Source organism: Diaphorina citri, unplaced genomic scaffold (assembly GCF_000475195.1).
Source record: "Diaphorina citri unplaced genomic scaffold, Diaci psyllid genome assembly version 1.1 scaffold3358, whole genome shotgun sequence".
NCBI lineage: Eukaryota > Metazoa > Arthropoda > Insecta > Hemiptera > Psyllidae > Diaphorina > Diaphorina citri.
This window is the reverse complement of record NW_007380767.1, coordinates 37341-42305: the sequence shown is the minus strand read 5'-3', so window position 1 is coordinate 42305 and position 4965 is coordinate 37341. Positions and strand designations below refer to the sequence as shown.

At 35.3% G+C, this 4965-nt stretch overlaps 1 long non-coding RNA gene across 1 annotated transcript; it reads right to left on the bottom strand.

Moving 5' to 3' along the window:
- Window positions 1-2159: 2159 nt before the first annotated feature.
- On the bottom strand, window positions 2160-4444 carry LOC103520244. The gene is made up of 2 exons (XR_541935.3): window positions 3176-4444; window positions 2160-3058 (listed from the first exon to the last, which is right to left on the bottom strand). It is a non-coding gene; the product is annotated as an uncharacterized LOC103520244 (long non-coding RNA).
- Window positions 4445-4965: the final 521 nt, after the last annotated feature.

The window sequence follows — 4965 nt, the reverse complement described above, 5'->3', positions numbered from 1 at the left end:
TTCTCAAGTGCTTTGTGCATGTTTCCACAGGTGGGTAATCGAGGTTGATAACGGGAAATTTGATGGTTGTTTTGCAGGTATATAGCATTGATGTCATCCGGGTTCCCTGGTTGGTATTGGTTTGACGCTCGTGGAGTGAAATTTTTGATAGGCTTTGGGTGCTTCTTTTTGTCCCATCTGTACTCCATGCTTGATCAAATATTCGTAATATCTTTTAATAAGTCTTCCACAGATTTTTTGGGACTTTCCATCAAGTGGATTTTCACTCTCAAGGGTGAAGTAAGATGGTAGTACATCTGCAAATTCTTTCCGCCTCTGTGGCTCTTGGGAAGATTCGCACATGGAGTTTCCAATTTGTTGTTAAACAAATTCCCTTCAGCGTTTGTATTTCAATTGGTGGGTAATTCCCGTAAGAAATTTTCCGGCCTTGCAATGACTGTGCTATCTGTTCCCGAATTTGTAACTGCGCCAAGAACTTTCTTCGAAGTCTTCCAAGGCTGTTCCAAAGCGGTCACGTTTCTATCCAAACCAATTTTAGGCCGAAGTGTTCGGACCAATTGCGTGTCTGACTGTGGCATCTTCCAATTGATTTGGGCATACGGTTGTTGGTTGCTTTTTATCCGCTTTCATAGATTCTCTTCCACTCTCAGTCTATGAACTCCTTACCGGGTTCTCGGTTTCTCCTCCGTTGAATGTGGTAGAAGTTTTTTCCCAATGGTTGCGCAGAGCAAATTGGGGTTGCACAACTGGTTGTATGCAAGCTGAGGTACCAGTGAAGTTGAGTAGTTGTTGTGACATCTGAGTAACCCAATTGAATCCACTGTTGAATTTGTACTTGTTGACCTTTGGGATTTTGAGAACTGTTTGGTTACTTTAATTGTTGTTCGTAAAATTTCTTTGGTAAGTCTGAGTTATAAGCAGGTAAGATCCTCTCAAGTCATAAGTATGTTGTTCTATCATTGGTTCCAGTAAGGTTTGCTCACTGTCCCGAATGTATATCGACTTTTAGACCTTGCTCTTGTAGCATATCTGGGTATAGGTTCTTTTCAAAATACACGTTTGCTTCATCCAATGTTGGATAGTTTTCCTTTCTTCCCAGATTCGTTTGATTGAAGCTCTATGTATCTATATTCTTCTCCACAGAATCCTGTTCTGTGTTGTTTTCTACAGCTGTAGATGGGTGTTCCAATTGTTTTCTTGCAGTTGCAATTGGTTGGATATCATCATCAGCACTCATGGTAATTAATAATGTTCCACAATATATTTAAAATCACTTCTTTTTTTAAAAAAGTTCAATTTATATAAGAAAAATACAATACACTGTTTAAATGTAATCAATAATGAGAATACGGGGAAAGGTTCCAAGTTGTCCTGAAAAAGAATTGTGTGTGAATGTGTGTTGATAATTGTTATGGGAAAAATAGGGAAATGGGGAAAATAGAAAAAGGTTTTTTTTTCTAATTACTCAACTGACTAATAGTTATAGTTAGTCAGTTTTATTTATTTTTTCTAACTCTTTCACTCTTACTGTTAATAAGATGTGGTGAAATATTTTCAATTTTAAAAGGTATTTTTTTATGAAAATACTACTACCTGCTATTACCTCTTTCGTTTTAAAAAGATGATACACTTTTTTTAACAAGAAATTTTTTGCAAAGTTATGACATTTTGTTCAAAATTTGATGTAGGTGCTTCCTAAATAAATCTAGAAATGGGGATTTCATTTAGTGAAAGACCTAGTCATCTACTTCTAAAAATGTCAACTTAATAAGATTTCTAGTCTTAAAGCTAATTTTTATCTTTAATAGATTTTAATTAACTTAAATCTTCAATCTCTCATAAATGTAAATTTAGTTTTAAAATCACCAATTATTTGGACATTTCCTAGGTTCAAGATAAAATATTCAATTTAATTAAATAATATCAACATGTCATAATTAGGGTTCTCTTAATCTCGGGTTTATTCGAGCCGCGAGTTGGCGCGCCATTTAATACAACAATAAAAGAAGGAATTGGGGGAAAAGATGTTTAGAGATTTTCTTGGTAAATGAAATCATTTAAATTATTCACAATAAAAATTTGCCCACGACTAGCTCAGTTTACCACTCCCATCCTTTCCATCATTGTATTAAAAATAATTAGAAATAAAAAGAATAAAATTGAATTTATTCATATTAAAATTTGAGCATGTTGATTTATTTTCTTTAGATAGAGTAACATACATTAACGTTACAGATAGCAGATGGTTCTTATTTACTTAATTCTAGGGTTAGTATCATATAATTCTGTAAAGACAGGGAAAAGTCAGAATATACTAATTGAAACCTTCAATTCCATATGAAACCCCAAGTAATATAAGAGAAGGTAAATTAGTAAACAAAACCTAATTTACTAAATAAAATTAATTGAATCTTGAACCATAAGTAGGAAAATGAATAATACAAATATTGGTGATTATGAAGTTTAGAAACATCTATAGCAATTTTCATTAAGGGTTTGACAGCAAGTTAAAATACTGACCACTTAACAAAATAAAGAAAATTGGAGTAGAGAATTTGATAACAACTTGAGAAAAATCAATTTAATTGATTTTTTCTGAATAAAATTTATTTCAGACACCTACCCGATTTACATTTATGAGAGGATTATATTTTAGAAAAATTATTAGAAATGGAAAGATATAAGAATCATTTCTGGTTTCACCGAAGAAAAATATTTTCTCTGATGCAAAATCTTCAATAACAGCTTCCTCCATGGAAAGGTTTAATGGCACATGGTTTACGCCACTGTCAGTTGAGATTATTTCTTTATAATTTAAATTGGAAAGGTCTAACCTGATATTTGAGGTAGATACACTTTTGAACGACTGACTCTGTAGATCTAGAATCATCAGAGTTGGAGTAATCTAATGTCTGGTTTCATACATCCCAGGGTGCATAGCCATGAGGTAAGTACGGTTAAGTCATAATGGGACTTTGACGACAAAAACAATGTTCTCGGACCAGAACCAAAGTTGAAGGGGCAGACGACAAGTTGAGGGGGTAGACGGGAAGGGGAGCTGTGAACAAACACAACAACTATGAGTGTTTTGAAGAATAAAAGGGTTTGTCCACGAAATTTCCTTACTTGAAACTGATCACTGAGAGAATACATTGGATGATATGAAGCTACTTACATTCAGTTTGAATCTCCCCTTGAAGATTAGGATTCACACCATTTCACAACACACTCCTTTTCAGGACAGACTTGGGCCAAAAGCCCCCTAAAAATGAGCTTACAGCTGCATTTTTGGGGTTTTTTAGTGAATTTTAGAAGATGACTCTCTTGTCAACCAAGTTTACAAGTTTTTCGGAGCGCACAAAGAGAAGAATTTTACCGCACATTTTGGGGTTTGGTTTTTTTGAAAAGCAGGAAATGGAATTTCAACGAGCTAAAAAATGATACAGAACTGCCATCAGGACCAGAAAGACTGCCATCAGGAACAGAGATTTTGAAATGATAAAGATCAGCTGATTAAATTTCCAAGATTTCCGAGCTCGACTGTCCAGCAGCGCTAAAAAAGACTCTGGTGATGACTTATGAACTAATCAAGGTGGTTTACATACGATGCAGAAATCGTTCCAAATGAAGCGGGATTTAAAAAAAACTAATTTCCACGGCGCTGAATGTCCTTTGAACTGCCTAAAAACTGCCCAAACTGCCAGTGATAAGAAAATCTGAAAAACAAATCTTACGGCGGCAATTTTCAAATTTTAAACATTTTCTCAAATTGTTATCAGTTCTATCAACATTTTAGTTTTATTTCACTTCTTTTTCAAATAAGTGATGTGATATTGGTACAATATAACAACTGAAAAGTGAAACAAACCCCTTCTTTTTCCTAGACATACCTACCTAGACCAATAATCATGAGACCAAGAAAATGAATTTCATTAAAAAGTTTGATGGATAATGGATATTTTATATTGAAAAAAGAAAAGAAATAGCATACCTTGCAGTCTTCACATTTTTCATCTCAGGTGCTAGGAAATTTGCTGTGCAGAAAAACTGAGCGAGTTGGTGCGAATTTATCTCTGGCAAATTTCTAGCATCAGCTTTTGAAAAGCCTTCTTCTAAACCTCTAGCCCCCTTAGGCATTTTGAAAAGAAATAAAATTGGTAAAACACAAAGAAAAAAACGATAAAACTTCCGGAATATTAAAAAAAAATGTCAAGCTCAACACAAAATACACGAATCAAATGAAAAATTACATATACAAAATGGAGTTTACTTTTTGGATGACCCCTGTGACGTCAGCAGGGTTGCCAGATCACCGTTTCCAACGCAACATTTTCGGATCGATTTTTTGGCTTTTGACGGTCAAGACGGCCTTTAATGGCATTTTTGACTTCAAATTTGGCTTTTTCAAGACATTTTGCATAGGAATACATCAAAATATCGACATGTTTGAGTAAGGCCCAGGAGGCCACAACAAAGCACTCTCTCCTCCTACATTGAATCATCTATAATAGATCACTATCCTACCTTGGGATATTTGCCCGGTCAGCCCGGGCACCGCACGCACCAGAATTTAAGTTCACATCCCGCCAACATCCCGAGTACGTGTCCAGATGGCGGTTCGGGTGTGGTCCATGTACGGTAATTATAATAAATACCCGTAATCTCAACTTAAGACTCCAACATACTGGATCGGTTCTGGCTTCGGTATGTATCACAGCATGCCTGTGACGCTAGCCGAGAATAAAGACTCCAACACTCAAGATATAAAAGGCGCTTCACGATAATGCTTCTGGACATTATTCGCATGATTTTATTAACAGACGATTATTCTAATGGATATACTGCTAGATATTCGCACGTTTACTATGGATGTTATCGCATGAATTAAAGGGAAAAACGCAAGCTGAATAATACGTATGAATACTGTTACCTCGCTCTTCGGATACCATTACCCCATCAAAGTAA